Here is a 19,291-nt window from a genome sequence, read left to right on the forward strand (position 1 = left end):
CATGCGCCGTTAATTGGTATTTTTCCCGGGCACGGAATTGCGCCTGCGCTGTAGGCTGCATATCTTCCTGGGCGCGAAAAAGGTTGGTGCGCGCGGGAAAAGTTGTTAATGAAGAACCCAGAAATACGCCATCTTGTCTCTGATGATACGGAGCTTAAGCAACAGAAGCCGCGGCAATTTCCGGGCCTCATGACTCCGGACAGGTAACTATCTTATTAAGTCATATACAACTTGGAATAATTGTTATTTAAATGCACAAAAATGCACTTGATTTTAGATTTAATCAGGTAATTCCAGTAAGAATACGAATTTTGTAAGACATTAGAGAAATATCTTAATTTTCCTTTATTACTCAATAGTGATGACACCATGATTATTTTATGGATTTGATGAGCACCTATTCTGCTCCATGTAGTAAATTAGTCAAAATCTGTATTTTAATCTTGTTTGCTTCCTATAATTTCTTTCAGGTAAATATTATAGTCTAGAGTTTTTAAAAAGCTGATAGAAACTGGTGCTTAGAAATATCTATTACCTCCTCTAAGTAACATATATAAATAATAAGTGGCCACCTCAGGTCCCGAAGCCAAAAAACTCAATTTATTGTATTTCTAAAATATTTTCCTCACCTTCAAGTCAGGAAGAACTGATAATTTATCTTGTGTTTTTGTGATTTTTTTCTTATTCCTAATAAAAATAAATATATTAGTAAAATTTAATTAACATTGATATCTAACAACTTTTTGGTATAATGAATAATTTGGCTTGAGCTGTAGTATGCTGAGAAGGGGACATGGGTAATATCTAATCCACTCTTGGTGGAAATGCTTTTTGTAAGTCATACTCATTTTTCAATTTATTTGAAGAATACTGTCAGTCTTAGAGAATGAGCAAGATATTATTGACCACTAGAGGGCTTGAAATTTCTGATCACTGTTAGTAATCTAGAAATACTGATGAATGTTTCATTAAGGGCTTCTGGTAAATTTTGAAAAGAAATTTACTCCATGGATCTTATATAAAGAACAAATGTTGTAGTTAAAACTAATTTTAATGTTTATGTTTATTGGAATGTTTACTTCTAAACAACTGTAGCATTAGGGTGGTTATTTTACAATTATTACTTGATAAATTTCCCAAAGCACCTTAATGAAAGTGGAAGACAATATAATTAGAGTGAAGTACTAGAATGAACAAGAGGGAGAGGCTCTTATTATACCTACTCAGAAGAGAGGCCAATAGATGACTAGAAAAGACTCTGGAGATAAGAAGAGAAGAGATGACAAAGAGGCAAAGAAAACCAACCAAAAAAAAAGTGTTTTTTCCTTGAGTTAATTGGTAAATATTAGTAATGTGAAGCCAAGGGTAGAGAGACTGGGCTAAGTATTCATAATTATTATAAAAGTGACATTTATTAGATGCTTACTACATGCCAGGACTCTGCTGATATTTACATACATTAACTCATTGAAACATCAGAAAAATCTCAAGATATGTATTATATTCTTATTATTTTACAAATAAGGAGACATCTTTCCTTCATAGACCCTCACTCCTCCCCTTAAAAAAATAAAAACCAAAAAACGTTCAATGAGTGCTGTGGCAGACACAATGCAGTTTTTCTAAAGCAGATGCAGTCTGTAGAGACTAAAGATTTGGAGCTTATTGAGTTTGAGCTGTAGGACAAAGCAAAGGTACCTGGTGAGGATGCATTCTTTATAGGCTTTGGAAGAGCTGAGTCAGTACATTTAACAACATCTGAGAGTAGGAAGTTAAATGCCATTGAACAATATCTGATAGTTGGAAGATGGAAATTACATATGGTCCAAAATCTTGTATGGGGGACAAGGGAAAGATAAAATGGTTATGGATTACAATGTTAAATGACTAGGTATTTAAAGGCTTATCTAGGCCATAGATTCTTAAAGGCTATACATGTGAAATAAAGCAAAACACAACAGAAAGCAAATGCATGATGCACTAAATATGTGTGCTGTAGCAATTTCTTGCTATAGCTAGTTGTAAGGAAATCCTGCATTTTTGTTACTCCATGAAGAGCTGAAAAGGAGATAGAGGTCAAGTCACTGGCTTATGGAATGTTGTCTTGAGATAATTCTATATAAAAATGCACTTATGGTGGTGTTAAATGCAAGTACTCTCAAGCTGAAGCACACAATAATAGGTAACATATCTACAGAAAAAAAATCTTTCAATGAGCAGGAAGTGACAGATGAAAGCATAGAATTAGGCATTGTCTTCAGCAAGATGTTGTTCACACTGATTCCAATAAGCATAATTATGTAATATTTTCCAGTAGTGTTCAACCACATAAATGTAGGAACAGATTAACAGTTAGGTGGATTTGACCAGTGTTTAGGTTTTGCCAGAGAAGAATAATTGAGGGAGAAAGAAAAAGGGGCATTAAAGACATTTGTTAGAAAGTAAAGCTGGGCACAGTGGCTCATGATTGTAACCCCAACACTTTGGGAGGCCTAGGCAGGAGTATTGCTTCAGCTCAGGAGTTCAAGACCTGCCTAGGCAACACAGTGAGACCTCCATCTCCACAAAAATAAGAAAGTTAGTTGGGTGTGGTGGCGAGCACCTGTAGTCTAAACTATGCAGGAGACTGAGCGGGGAGGAATACTTGAGCCCAGAAAGGTGAGGATACAGTGAGCTATGATTATGCCTCTGCATTCCAACCTGGGTGATAGAGTGTGACTCAGTCTCTCTCTCTCTCTCAAAAAAAAGGTAGTTATGTGATGGAAAACATGAAAAACAAGTTGTACAGGTGACATGTGAGGACACAGGGTAAGACGAACAAAGGAAAGTTATAGGGTTAATGAATTAGTGCTAGTAATGAAATGATGAAATGAGTGGAGTACTAGAGTAAGTAGGCTAGAAGAATAGGAGATGACAGTTGCAATGAGATGTTTAAAAGAGAAATTCAGAGATGGTACAGGGAGATGATAATGTCTAGATATGACATGTGAGTGGGTCATGGAAGAGTGATAGAGGACAAGATTATCAGAGATAAGGAAACAAAGGGATTGAGGTCAAGGTGTTAGTTGGGTCATCTAATTGGATTTTGAAGTAGATAGCCATGAAGACAGAAAATATATAAATGAGAGAAGAGCAGTGACTCAGAGGTCCCTAAGTTGCTTAACAAGAAGGGAATCTATAGTGGCAAAGTATGAGAACATGTGTTTCAAAAGACATGAGAGTTTTGAAGGGTGAAGTAGGAGTGACAGTTTGGAAGTAGCAACAGGGAGCAGAGAGGACGCTACTTCAAGCTCTAAGCACATGTAGTACGTAGCATATTAGAGGAAAATAATAGGCTGGGTGTGGTGGCTAACGCCTGTAATCCCCGCACTTTGGGAGGCCGAGGTGGGTGGATCACGAGATCAGGAGTTCAAGACCAGCCTGGCCAACAAGGTGAAACCCCGTCTCTACTAAAAATACAAAAAATTAGCTGGGCATGGTGACATGCGCCTGTAATCCCAGCTACTCGGGAGGCTGAGGCAGGACAATTGCTTTCACCCGGGAGGCAGAGGTTACAGTGAGCTGATATGGCTCCATTGCACTCCAACCTGGGCAATAGAGTGAGACTCCATCTCAGGGGGGGAAAAAGGAAAAAAATAAAGACATTTTCCTCTTGAAGGGCCCTAGGGAAAGCAGGGTTTGCTGGAGTCACGTTAATTTCAACAAGAATCTGAAGGAAATGTTCAATAAAGGGGTTAAGGAAGTAGAGGAATTTTCTGACCACTGGAAACAAGCTTTGGTGGAAGGACTTGGACGATCAAGAATGTGGGAGATGTGATCAGATTGGTGACACTGAAAGCAGGGTGGTGATAAATACCTGTGAAATTAGGTGAGCTGGGAAGCTTGGATTTCTGATGGTGATACAAGGGAACTGGTATTGGAAACATGATGAAATTCATTTCAGAAGCCACAGAGCACTGAGTTTGGAGGTCATGGGGTGGCTGTTCTTGCCTTCAGCTGAAGATGGGATGATAGGGAGGAGGTGGGTCTCATTCCTGGGATATCAGAAAATCTTGGGCCTGATGTTGCTGGAAAAAGAGCAATAATTCAGTTATCTTTAATTCCCCTAAAGGCCCTCTCTACTAAGTAATTCTATTTATTGGAAAAACTCCCACAGAATCTCTAAAGCCCAAAAGTCCCTTGCTTTGTGAACCATTTTCTGGCTTCAACATCCCATAGTTAGTCATTTCCTCTATTACCCAACACACTTTGCACAAATAGCACTTTGCACAAACCTTCTGTCTCTGTCACTGTACACTAAGCTTCCTGACCCAAGAACTGTGGTTTACTTTGTATCTGTGCCAGAAGGTGGATAATATCCACAAACTGGCTGACAAACTCAGGGCCTTCTCCTCAATAGTCTTTGAGGAGTAAGCAAATTAGAAGCCTGCTTAAGTTGTGCTACTATTATTACTAGCTGTTGAATGTTTACTAAGGATAAGCATTGTACTAGGAGCTGCATATACATAATCCTGATTTTGTAGGTTTTCTCTTGATTCTGCTTATGTTCTTCTGAGAGATAGAATTTAGATTAATCAAACTAAAGATTAAACACTGCAATGACAAAAATAGAGAAAATGAAGGTGTTAATTTTACTGTGATGTTTATTATTTATTACTGTAACTTTTAAGACAAGAAACTTTCTGTAAAGTAAAATGTTTCAAAGGGGGAAAATGGCTTACATGATTCAAATACGATCAAAACTTATTTTGAGTTTGTAAGACAAAAATATGCAAATTTTACTGTGTTTGACAGTAAACTCAGCTAGGAATATGCAAAGAATCCTCAAACACCAATTTCACTGAGACAGAAAGAAATATGCAAATACTAGAGTGACAGTGTCATGAAATGTCATGGAAATTTTGGCATAGGTGATGAAATTAGAAATCCTATTTTGCATTTAAATTACTTAAAATTATAGTACATTTTAAAAAAATAAGAGATGCCAAATAGCTTCATGTGCTTTCAATTTCATAACACTCTCCTTCCCTAAGGAAAATGCTATTGAATATCCAGGGCTTATATGGAGCTTGCACAAGCCAGGGTCCCAGAAGCTCTGTGATATGAATCCTATGATCTGAGTGGCACAGGAGAATCATACCAACTTCCACCATTGGTAAAAGTTTAGGCGTGCAAGTCTGGAATAGGGACTCTCTGACATTTTGAAGAGAGGAAGATTTGAGCACTTCCTCATATCTCAGAAACAACAAAAAATTCTTTTTTCAAAAAATTTTTATCTTCTGGGACATTCACAGAAGCATCACATTAAACCTGGATGAATGAATGTATCCCAATTACTTAGTAGTTGCTGGCATTGTATTTAATTTATTCTACTACTTTAGTCAATTGCTGACATTGCACATGTGATGGTTGCCATGACTATACCTACGATACAAGTAGAAGTAACAGCAGCAGCAGCAAGTATTTTTTGAAACAGGGAATGGTTGTAAGTTTTGGTGTCCACAAGTAGGTTCTTAATACTTTAAGCATTTATTTAATTACTTGATCTAAGTGGCCAGCTAAATCAAATGATTCAGTAAAATGACTAAAACCAGTAAGACAGAGGCCTTAAATTATATAGTTGGTATTCCTATTCAAATAAGTAGATAATTGTCCAATCTTCATTTGATGCTTCATAGCCATATCTTCAAGTTCATGGGCAAATAGAGCAGTAGTAGGTTCACTATATAACCAACAGGATATGGAAGAGGCCAGACTGGTAAAATTAGAATGTTTTAATTGTGTGGGTCACAATCTCTGGAAGAATGGTACTTATGTTTTATTCTCTAATCTGCCAAAATTGATGAACTGTGAGCAAACCTTCATATGCTTACTCAGATTGAACTATTTTAATACCCAACGATTACTATTTAGACTAAGTCAAATGAGGCAGATTTGCTAAAATAACCGCTGGACACATCTCAATAAAGTTTATCTGTTGAGTATTTAAAAATTTGACAGAAAACAGGAACAAGTGTTACTAACTATTCTCAGGTGTTACTAAACTTATCAACTATAGTCTCAGAAGTTCTATGTTTACTTTTGAATTTTATTTGCTGACTTTATTCGCCAGAGTTGTTATGACTTTCCTAAAGTTAACTATCCTGCTAAGTCTTGGATGTTAAGTGTGTAGGATAAGTTAGCAGAAGTCAGAATCTGGGGCTGGCCATGTAGAAGTAATATTAACTAATATGGTAAATAGGAAGGTAAGAGATTGTGTTCAGAGAGGTCAGCTAGGAAACAGAGGGATAACACAAAATATTCGGTTTAAAACTGTCAGGTTGTAGGGACCAGGATACCAGCCTGAGAGATTAAGGGCAAAATGGTCAGAGACCTATGGGAGATGGAAAATTAAGATGGTTCAAGTACCTAAACTCTTGAGTATGTGTAGCAGGAGGCTAGAATCTGAAGCATAGAGTCTGAATAGTTATAGATAATTATTATTACTGGTAGCTACTCTTAACTATTTTTATGAGCTTTAAACTAAAACTACTAAGACAGAGGTTCTTACAGAGCTCTTACATAAGGCCAGAAATGTTATTAAAATATTGGACTTGAATGAATGGGTACTCAGAGGCAGGTGAGACCTGAATGGAATAGGGGACTGATGAGTAGAGAGCTATACAATTTTCCTACCTACATGATTCTGAAAAGGAAGTGCTTAGATTTGCGTCCCAGCTCCATCACATACTACCTGTATGGATTAAATTCACGTCATTTAATCTCTCTCATAATATTTAATATAGAAGATTGCTATGATAATAAATGAAATAAGTGCCTGACATCATGTCAGATTCAGAGTAGCCACCCAATAAATGTTCATTTCTTTCCTTCTTCATCTACCACTTAAGCACACTTTGTTTTACAGCATTATGTGTATTCTTGTATATCTCAATAAACTCTCTATTTTTGATGATAGGAAAAGTGTGTTGGCATTTTATCACTAGTATCTACCTGGTACATGGTAGGTGATCAAAAATGTATTCTATTATAGATAGAGTATGTTTGGAAAGTATTTCCCTCCTAAAATAAATGTTCTGTTCCTAATAGGAAGATAATATGGAAAACGTAAGACATTCTAAATTTTACCAAGGACTTAAACACAACAACAACAACAACAAGATATATACATCATTTATATTTTCTAGGATAGATGTCAATGAGATTTACAAAAATTAGACTGATGGAGCTCTGTGGTGATAGGAATCAGAAACTTGGTCAATTAAAGCACTTAGAAGGGGGCCTGCTTCACAGTAAAGTAGTTGAAAATACTAGACACTTACTTTCTTGGTCTCCTTTGCTGATGATGTGAACTTCACTAGAAAGATACGTAACCCTCAGTCATGATCATGTTAAGAATTTCCTTCCCCAGTTAGGGACTTGGGGAAGATAGCATTGCTGGGAGTAGCAGTGGCCCTGGGGCATAGTCCAACAAAAGTGCTAGGTGGATTGGTTGCAGAGTGATATCTTTCACAAATTGGTTATACAACATGATTTTGGGCATTCTTTCTCAATTTTCTTTCCTAGGGATTCTGTGAGCAATCAATACCTTTTAAAATATTCAATTCTACTTGCAACAAAACAGAAAGAATAGATTTTAAATATGTTGTCACCTAAGGTGCTCAGAACATATTTTTCTTTTCTTTACACTTTATCATGTTGGTGACATCATAAAGGAAAAGATGCTGGGGTGGAGGGCATCTTTCAAGGAGAAAAGAAAGATTTATGTTGGTACTTAAAATGAGTTAAAATTTATTTCTAACAATGTTAACAGGGACAACAACAGCTGTAGCAAGAAGAGAAAGTGTATATGACAGATTAAAAATCAAAGACAAAATACTAGAATGATGTCAGAAATTTTGAGTTTAATACTCTAGGAATGAAGTGATTCTGATTAATATGAGGGTGAATTCAGAGACAAAGAAGAGTCCGATGTAACTGATTGCATTAGCTCTCTTCCTCAACAACGTTGCTAGCTACTGCCAAAACATTCCTACATCTAATTATTCCAGCACTGCTGCCCTTCCATATCATCAAATTTTCATTCTCTACTGGATAATTTAAATCAACATGCACATATACTGTAATATCTCTCACCTACAAAACCCTGCCCTGTTCTTATATCATCTTCTGTTTATATTCTACTCTATTTGTAGCAAAACTCAAGGAACAATTATCTAAACTCATCTTTGCTTCCTCTCTTCTCATTCTCTCTTGAACCCACTTCATAAATCTTTCTTCCCCATTTAACCAAAACTGCTGTTGTCAAGACCATTTGTGATCTCTTTGTTGCTCATTTCAGCAGTTTACTTTCAGTCCTCAAATTTATTGACCCCTTCCAATAGAATTAGGTACAGTTAATTAGTCTCTTGCTTTTGAACTACTTTCTGTGCTTGGACTTTAGGACAACAATCTCTCTCCTATCCCACTAGTCATTCTTTCCCCATCTTTTGTGGGTTCTTTCTCATTTTTCTAATCTCTAAGCTTTGGAATCTCTCAAAGCTCAATTCTTAGAATACCACTCTTTTCTATGTAAACTCACTCCATAAGTGATCTCAATCCAATTTGCTTTAAATGCTATAGATTTCAAGATTCATAACTCTAGCCTAGATTTCACTCTTGTATGTCCAATTATCTACCTGATGTCTCCACTTGAATGTCTAATAGACATTTCAAACATCACATGTCTCAAATCAGACACCTTATTCCCCATCATAAACACTAGAATCAGCTCTTTCTGTAATCTTGTCCATATGTAATTTCTGTCATGCATCATTTGACAATGGGGATATGTTCTGAGAATCATGTCCTTAGGTGATTTCCTAATTGTGCAAACAAAAAGTGTACTTACATAGACCTAGATGTTATAGTCTATAAATCTAGGCTATCTGGTATGACCTATTGCTCCTAAGTTACAAACCTGAACAGCATGTTACTGTACTGAGTACTGCAGGCAATTGTAACACCATGGTAAGTATTTCTGCATCTACACATATGTAAATATAATCTTATGAGACCACCATTGTATATGTGGTCAATCATTGACTAAAACATTGTTGTATGGCACATAACTGTACACAGTTAATTAAAATTCCATCTTTGCAGTTGTTTAAGCAAAACTCTAAAGTCATATTTGCCTCCTTTCTTTATCTCACATTCATTCTATCAGCAAATATTGTTGGTTATACCTCAAAATGTATCTTAAATTTGACCATTTTTCAGTATCTCCATTACTACTACTTTGGTTCAAGATACAATACCTCTTGCCTGAATCACCGTAAAAATCTTCAACTGGTTTCCCCACTTGTGCTCTAGACTCCTAGCGTCTCTTTTCTACCCAGCAATCAGTGTGAATTTTTAAAAATATGTCAGATTATGTCATTTTTGTCTACACTCAGTAAAATCCAAAGCCTATTCTCTGACCTTCAGTGCCTTACATAATCTGCCTCCTGTTACTTCACTGAATTTAACTACTCCTATGCTCACTTTGTTCACCGTCTTCCAGCCTTACTGACCTCCTTGCTATTTCCCTCTTACCAAGTACCCACCTAATTTCACACTTGTCATTTTGTCAGCATAGGACACAGATAGCCAAGACATAATTTTCTTTCCCCATTTCTTTCTTGTCCCTCTTTAATTGTCACTTTGTTGTGAGACATAACATCCTCCCTGGAATGTGTCCATGAGGCTGTCTATGGTACTGGATTATAGTCATCTCTCACTTATTTCCTTAGAGCCTAGGCCTCAAAAGCTGACCTAATACTTGCCTTAAAACTTATTTTTCCTGACTCCAATTAACCTCCATAGCTAGTTGCCAGCCCTACCTTTGGTCTTCCTTAACTTAGATCACAGTTAAAACCAGCTGCCCACTGGAGAAGTTCCTCAAACAGACAGCTCAGTTCTCTGACCTGTTTCCTCATATTGCTGTGCTTGTTGCTTTCCTTTTGAACTTTGATGATGAAAGAGGGAAGTCTTTAAAACCTCCAGGTCCAAAATGATGGTGTAGAAGCAAGCTGGCTTTACTACCCCAAAAGAAAACCAAAATCAAATATACAGTATCCAGATTATCACCAGCAATATACAAAAACACAAATATGAAAAGGAGATGGTTCTCAGGGGCCACAGAGAACTGAAAAAACTCTGATCAGAAACTGAAAGAATTAGCCTTTCATATCTGAGATACTCCTCTTCCCAAACTGCCCAGAACCAATTACATGGAAAATTTACCCCATCTCACAGTTTCTAAAATGAAAAAAGTAAGATTGAATTGAATAACCAAATTCTCCACCATCTGGGGATCCCTGGAAGTAGACCTGTCCCTGTCTCAACCATGATAATCATTGAGGGTGCCTAAAAGGAGAAATGTCCTGAGGACAGTCAGAGACAAAGGGGAGAGGCAGGAGTACCATTCCCAGCCCTGGAAACTCTGCTTTGTAATTCAGCCAAAGGAAATGGCAATTTAGAGTGGCTGTTCAGCAGCACTATGCTGCAGGAGGTTTGTTCCACAGGTACCCTGAGCATGAACCCCTAGAAAGCCATCCCACACTATCAGGATATCCCTTTTGGGGTCTCTTCCATATGGGATGGGTGGTGATTGCTTACTAGAATTGAGTCAAACCTGGGCAGAAGGTGCCATTTAGTGTTGAAAAGGAGGCTGCAACCTGAGGGACAAAAGGAAAATAATAGAATCAATTACAAAGACTGTCTAAGGAAACATATCCAGTAAAAACCAAAGCAAGCCAGACGAAGACTGGAATAAATAACCAACTCTTCAATGGAAATGCACAGATGTACATACACAAGAAACAACAGCCAGTAGGGAACTATGACTTTCCCTTGGAAAAAGCAGTTCAGTAATTCATCAAAGAAATTTAACAAAGATATTGAAGTAATAGGACAAAAATCAAACAGAAATCTTGAAACTGAGAAATACATTTGCTGAGTTGAAAAATTCACTGGAGGCTCTCAACAGTGCAATGAATCAATCAGAGAGAAGAATCAGTGAGCTAGAAGATAAATCATTTGAAAATATATGATGAATAGAGAAAAAAGAAAAAAGAATTAAAAGAAACAAAGATTGCTGTGAGACATAGAAAATGACCTCAACTCACTTGAGCCTAGGAAATCAAGGCTGCAGTGACTGATAATTGAGCCACTGCACTCCAGTCTAGGTGACAGAGCAACACCCTGTAAAAAAGAAAAGAAAAGAAAAGAAAAGAAAAAGATGATAAAAAAAGAAAATTGCCTCAAAATACTAAATCTAAGAATAGTTAGTGTTCAAGATGGGCTTGAGCAAGAGCAAGGGGTAGAAAGCTTATTTGAAGAAAGAATAACAGAAAACTTTTCAAATCTTGAGAAAGACATAAACATCCAGGTGTAGGAAGATTGGAGAACACTAAACAGATGCAACCCAAATAAAACTACCTCAAGGCATATAATAATCAAACTCTTTGTCAAGAACAAGTGAGGATCCAGAAAGCAGCAAGAGAAAAGAAGCAAATAACATATAAAGGAAGGTCTAATTGGTCTGGCAATCAACTTCTCAGTGGAAACCATACAGGCCAGTGGGGAGGGAGATGACATTTTCAAAGAGTTGAAAGAACAAAACAAAACAAAACAAAACAAAACAAAAAAAACTCTGCCATTCAAGAATACTGTATTCAGCTAAGTTATCCTTTAAATATTAAGGAGAGAGAAAGTTTTTACCAGGCAAACATAAGGCAGGCAAATTTACCACCACCAGACTCATCTTACAAGAAATGCTAAAGGGTCTTCTTCAATCTGAAATAAAAAGAAAACTAACGTACAAAAATAAAAAATTGAAAGTATAAAACTTACTGGTAAAACTAAGTACAGAAAAACCAAGAATACTCTAATACTGTAATTGTCAGGTGCAGTTCATTCATAACTCTAATATGAAGCCCAAAAGACAAAACTATCAAAAACAGTGATAGCTACAACAACCTGTCAAGATATATGACATATAAAATATGTACATTGAGACAACATAAAGCCAAAATTGGGGTAGAGGGGATGGAGTTAAAGTTTAGAGATTTTTCCATTTTTTCTTTTTTTCTATTTTTTTCATTGTGCTCTAAGATAAGTTGTCAACTGTTTAAAATAGTCCTATCTATATGATGTTTTTTGTAACCCTCATGGTAACTACAATGTAAACCTATATTTATTCACTAAAAGTGAAAATCAGTAAATTAAAACATACTACCGGAGAAAAGCACTTAACAAAAAAACAGGGAAGAAAGGAGTTATAAATCACCCGGAAAACAAGCAACAAAATGGCAGTACTAAGTCTTCACCTATCAGTAATAACACAATGTAAATAGACTCAGTTCTTCAGTTAAGAGAAACACAGTGGCCAATGAATAAATAAATAAGACCCAATTATATGCTGCCTATAGGAAACCCACTTCACCTATAAAGACACACATAGACTTAAAGTGAAGGAGTGGAAAAAGATATTCCAGGCAACTGAAAACCAAAAAAGAGCAGGAGTATCTATACATATATCAGATAAAATAAACTACAAATCAGAAACTGTCCAAACAGACTAAGTAGGTCAGTAGATAATGATAAAGGGGTTAATTTGGCAAAAGAATGTAAGACTTATAAATATCCATGTGCCAAACACTGGTGCTACCAAATATATAAAGTAAACACTAATAGACTTAAAGGCAGGGATAGACTGCAATACAATTATAGCATGGGACTTCAACACATCATTCTCAGCAATGGACAGATCATCCAGACAGAAAATCAACAGAGAAATATCAGAGTTAAACCATACACTAGACCAAATAGGCCTAACTAACATTTAGAGGACATTGCACCCAACTGCTGCAGAATACATATTCTTTTCATAAACGCATTGAACATTCTCCAAAATAGACCAAATCTTAGTCCACAAAAAAGTCTTAACATATTCAGAAAAGTAGAAATCACAACAAATATCTTTTCCTGACCACAATGGAATAAAACTTGAAATCAACAAGAGGAACCTCAGAAGTTACACAAACACTTGAAAATTAAACAATATGTTCCTGAATCAACAATGGGTCAATGACAAAATCAAGAAAATTAAAAATATTCTTGAAACAAATGAGAATAGAAACACAACATACTAAAATTTCTGTGATACAATAAATGCAGTGCAAAGAGACAAGCTTATAGCAATAAATGCCTATATGAAAAGAGTAGAAAGACTTCAAATAAACAATCTGATGATGCACCTCAAAGACCTAAAAAGGCAAGAAGTCAAATCCAACATTAGTAGAAGGAAAGAAATAATAAAGATCAGAGCAGAAATAAATGAAATTGAGACTACAAACCCCCCAAAATCAACAAAACAAAAGGTGTTTTTTCAAAAAGATAAAATTGAGAAAACTTCTGCTAGATCAACTAAGAAAAAAAGAGAAGACTCAAAAAAAATTCAAAAATTAAAAAGGAGACAGAACAACGTAGACCTGGATATATAAAGAATTTTTAGAGACTATTATGAATGAATTTATACCAACAAATATGAAGACCCAGAAGAAATGGATAAATATCTAGACATATAAAACCTAACGAGACTAAATGATGAAGAAATAGAAAACTTCAACAGACCAATAGTGAGCAATGAGATTAAAGCCATCAAAAAAAAAAAAAAAAAAAGCCTCCCATGAAAGAAAAGCCTGGGACCTAATGACTTTACTCATACATTCTACCAAATATTTAAAGAAGAACTAATACAAATTCTACTCAAATGCTTCAAGGAAACTTAAGAGGAGGGATACTTCCAAACATATGCTATGAAGCCATCATTACCCTAATACTAAAGCGAGACAAGGACACAACAACAAAAGAAAACTACAGGCCAGTATCACTGAAGAACACAGTTGCAAAAATTCTTAACAAAGCAAAACAAATTCCACAACACATTAAAATGCTCTTTTACCATGATCAAGTCAGAGTCATTCCAGAGTTGCAAAGATAGTTCAAAACATAAAAATCAAGAACATGATACATCACATAAGCAGAATCAAGAACAAATAATCAGGCTGGGCATGGTGGCTCATGCCTGTAATCCCAGCAGTTTGGGAAGCTGAGGTGGGTGGATCACAAGGTCAGAAGTTCGAGATCAGCCTGGCCAATATGGTGAAACCCTGTCTCTACTAAAAATACAAAAATCAGCTGGGCATGGTGGCAGGTGCATGTCGTCCCAGCAACTCAGGGGACTGAGGCAGAAGAATCGCTTAAACCCGAGAGGCGGAGGTTGCGATGAGTCCAGATTGCGCCACTGCACTCCAGCCTGGGTGACAGAGGGAGACTCCATCTCAGAGAGAAAAAAAAAAGAAAGAACAAAGAATCATATAATGATTTTAATAGATGCTGCAGAAGCATTTTGTAAAATTGGACATTCTTTTATGGAAAAAAAACAAAAAAACAAACAAAAAACCCATACAATCTGGATAGAAAGGAAACATACCTTAAATTAACAAAGGCTAAACATGGCAAATCCACAGCTAACATCATACTGAATTGGGAAAAATTGAAAGCCTTTCCTCTAAGATGTAGAACAAGACAAGTATGCCCACTTTCATCACCTTTATTCAACATAATACCGAAAATTCTGGCCAGAGCAATTAAGCAAATGAAATGGAGGGCATCCAAAATGAAAAAACAAGTCCAATTAGCCTTGTTCATAGATAACATAATATTGTACTTTAAGAAGCCTAAAGACTCCACCAAGAAACAGTGAAAACTGATAAATAATTCAATTTACAATAGCTACAAAGTATATAAAATAATTAGGAATCAATGTAACTAAAGAAGTGACCTACACAGGAAATATATAAAATACTGATGAGTTAAGTTGAAGAGGATACAAAAAAAAAAGGAAAGATATTCCATGCTCATGGATTCGAAGAATTAATATGGTTAAATTGGCCATATAATTCAAAGCAATTTGCAGATTCAGTGCAATTCCTGTTAAAATACCACTGACATTTTTCACAGAAATAGAAAAACAATCTTAAATTTTTATGGAATCACAAAAGATGCCAAGCAGCCAAAGCATTCCTTAGCAATAAAAGACAAAGCTAGAGGCATCACATTACCTGACTTAAAAATATACTACAAAGCTATAGTAACCAAAACAACATGTATTTTACAGTCATAAAAACAGAAACGTAGACCAATGGGACATAATGGAGAACCCAGATATACATTCATGTATTTACAGCCTACTCATTTTTTACAAAGATGCCAAGAACATACAATAGGGAAAGGACAGTCTCTTTAATAAATGATGCAGGGAAAACTGGATAATCATATGCAGAAGAATGAAACTATATCCCTATGTCTCACCATATACAAAAATCAAATCAATATGCATTGAAAACTTAAAGCTAAGACCTCAAACTATGAAACTACTAGAAGAAATCATGGAAATGCTCTAGGATATTGTACTGGGCAAACTTTTTTTGTGTAAGACCTCAAAAGTACAGGCAACCAAAGCAAAAAATAGGCAGATGGGATTACATCAAACTAAAAATCTTATGACACACACACACACACTCACACTTTCACACAGACACACATCAACACAGTAAAAAGACAACCCACGGAACGGAAGAAAATATTTGCAAACTACCCATCTGAATAAAGATTAATAACCAAAATATGTAAGGAGCTCAAACAATTCAATAGTGGAAAAAAAAACCCCAAATAACCCAATTAAACAATAGGTAAAAGGTCTGAATAGACATTTTTCAAGAGAAGACATGTAAATGGCCAACAGGTGTATGAGAAGTTGCTCAACATCTCTGATCATCAGAGAAACGCAACTCAAAACCAAAAATAAGATATCATCTCACCACAGTTAAAATGCCTTTTATCAAAAAGAGGGAATAATGAATGCTGGCTAGGCAGAGAAAAAGGAACATGTGTACACTGTTTTTGGAAATGTAAATTAGTACAACCACTATGAAAAACACTGTAAAGTTTCCTCAAAGAAACAAAAAATAGAACTACTATTTGATTCAGCAATTTCACTACTGGGTATATATACAAAAGATAGGATATCAATATATTGAAGAGATATCTACAGTCCCACATTTATTGAAGCACTATTTACAAGAGCCAAAATATGAAATCAATCTAAGTGTCCATCAATAGATGAATGATAAATGTGGTATATATACACAATAGAACATTATTCAGCTATTAAAAAGGAAAGAAATCCTGTCATTTGTAGCAACATGAATGAAACTGGAGATCATTATGTTAAGTAAGTGAAGCACAGAAAGATAAATATTGCATGTTCTCATTTATATGTGGGAGCTAAAAAAGTGGATCTCATGAAGATAGAGAGGAAATTGGTGATTATCAGAAGCCGGAAAGGGGAGGGGAGAAGGGGATGAGGAGAGGTTGACTAATGAGTACAAATACATAGTTTGATAGAAGACATAAATCTAGCTTTTGATAGATTAGTAGAGTGATTATGGTCTACAATAATCTATTGTATATTTCAAAATAGCAAGAAAAGAATAATTTAAACGTTTCTAGCGTCAAGAAAAGACAAGTATTTAAGGTGACTTAAGGTGATGAATTACACTGATCTAATCTTCACAAATTGTATGAATATACTAAATTATCACATGTACCCTCAAAGTATTTACATCTATTCTATATCAATAAAATAAAGAAAACAGAGTTTTTTAAAAGAAGGAAGACTGTAGAAGTTGAAGGGAAGACAGGAACAGATGTGCCAGCTCTTGAGGTTTGACTTCTTAATAAGCTTTAGCTAGTATCTAATCTTTCCCTAGGATTTCTTTTGCAAATTAGATAAACTATACTGTGTCCAAGAAATAAACTCTACTTTGGCAAAATTCAAATAATATAACCATATTTCTTGTAAATAAAAGTGTATAGCATCAGGAATTGAGTATAAATAGAATATTACTTTATCATTCAGGAAAATAAAAGTTTAATCAGCTGTCAATAGGTCCTACATTAAAGTTTAATGATTTATATTAGTATTTCCCAGATTATATAAACTTAGAAATAGCATAGGCAGGTATAAAAAAGTCCACGGAGATGAAAAGTCTATTTGTGGTCTTAATTATTTTAAATTTGAAAATAATGAGCTACATGGAAAGTCAAAATAAAAACAAGCTTAAAAGAAAAGGAAAATGCTGGTTAGGAGGGAGATTTTCAGAGAATTAGATAAAATAAGTTCAGAAATGTTTTGGACCAAAATACCATTACCGCTGATGTTTGAATAACCATTTAAATGGCGTTTTCTATTGCCATTATTTTTTATCTCTCTTTTCTTTCTATCAGGAAACAGTGATTTGTCTGAAACGTGCTACTACTTCGTTTGAAAAATCTGCTGTTCTTCAAATTCTAACGAATTAAGTTTAAATTCCATTGCATGACACATAAAGTCTTACTTTTTAAGATTTATTTCTGATTTATCTCTATGTGCATACATTTAGCTGTAAAAAAGATCTTCCTGACAATGCAAGGCACTTTTGCTGTCCCAGGCCTTTGGTTAGGTTATTTTTCCACGCAACAGTGCCTTTATATTCCTTCCATGGCCAGGGGAATCTTATGTATTCTTTAAGGTAAACTCAAAAGTTATTCCCTATGAAAAGCACTAATTCAAACAGGATTTTAGAAAGCTCCCCTCATTAACCAAGGTAAAGATTTTAAAACATGTAAGTTAGTATTTGTAACATACATATAACATTTGCAAATCAAAATGTGGCATGATTGTATAGAGTTTCTCAATACAAGAATTTAAGTCATTTAATAAATATAAAAAAAGAATTGTCTGTGCCTCCAGAGTAGCTACTGTGGTAACACAAACCTAGCATCTTACAGAAAAAAAGCAAAAAACAAAAAACAGTGTAGGTACTATGGTTTGAATGTTTGTCCCCTTCAAAACTCATGATAAAATTTAATTGCCATTGTAACAATATTAACAGGTGTGATTATTATCATATTAAGATTATTAAGATATGAAGAGGTGATTAGACCATAGGGCTCTGCCCTCATGGGTGAGATTAATACCATTATGAAAAGACAAGTTTGGCCCTTTCTTGCCCTCTCCTTGCCCTTTCACTTTATACCAGTTGATGATACAGCAAGAAGGCCCTCACCAGATGCCAGCACCTTAATATTGGACTTTCCAGCCTCCAGAACTGTTAGCCAATAAATTTTTATTCATTATAAATCTCCCATTCTGTTTTATTCTGTTACAGCAGCAGAAAATAGACTTAGGCAGTAGGAAAATAAAATAAAATTAAGTGTGATGATATAATCAAACTACACATTATATTATATGCATGTAACAAAATACCCACAGACACCATAAAAATGTGCAAATATCATATATCAATAAAAATACACAAAAAACCCCACTTAAATTCCATTGGATGCTTAACATAGCAATAGCTCCTAAGAGTACATTATGCTTATCCAGATGTTTACAATGGCCAGAAATAAGCTAAGGGCAACTGAAGCAATTCCTTGCTTTTGGAACTGTTCAAAAAACATTTGTAAGATGTATTTAATTTCTGACTTTTTTTTTTATGAACTGAGATAGATACAGTTTTTCAGCTAAAGTGCTCATTGATAGAACTCTTAAGTTATGCTTCACTCTGCTTTTAAAGATGGCTGTTAATGTGACTGATGTTTCTTGCTAACATGGTGAAATATAGTGAATCCTGACAGTTTCTTTAGCAAATGGGTAGTAAATCTAGCAGCCATCCCGAATTCTTATTTGTCTTGGCGTTTCTTGTTTTATAGCTAGGATAATGAAAAGCCAAGAATTCAAATAATAGGCCTGCTTCCTGAGTCCACTGGCAGGTTCTGATTGGCTGGCAGAAAGGCCTCTCTATTCTAGGAAAGACAGGCAAAATCCAGACCGCTTAAGTTCTAGGAAAGAAAAATGTTGTTGATGACTGGCCCACAGGCCCTAATTAAGAAAGAGTCTGAATCATGATGGATATATTTTTAAAAATGTATGCTAGCATTGGAGCCATCTAATTCAAAACTATGAAAATAAAGGCACAAAAGTAAGAGATATATTTCGTATTTGTTACCCTGGACATACCAGGCATTACATGTCTGTTGCTTTCTGTGAATGATTAGCCAAAAGCACCACAAAGGAAACAATTACATGACTTATGAACTTATTGTTAGTTTTCATTTTAGGTGATATTTTTTCCATCAATTATGAAAATGTAAG

Source organism: Colobus angolensis, unplaced genomic scaffold, assembly GCF_000951035.1.
Source record: "Colobus angolensis palliatus isolate OR3802 unplaced genomic scaffold, Cang.pa_1.0 Scaffold279, whole genome shotgun sequence".
In the NCBI taxonomy this organism is placed as follows: domain Eukaryota; kingdom Metazoa; phylum Chordata; class Mammalia; order Primates; family Cercopithecidae; genus Colobus; species Colobus angolensis.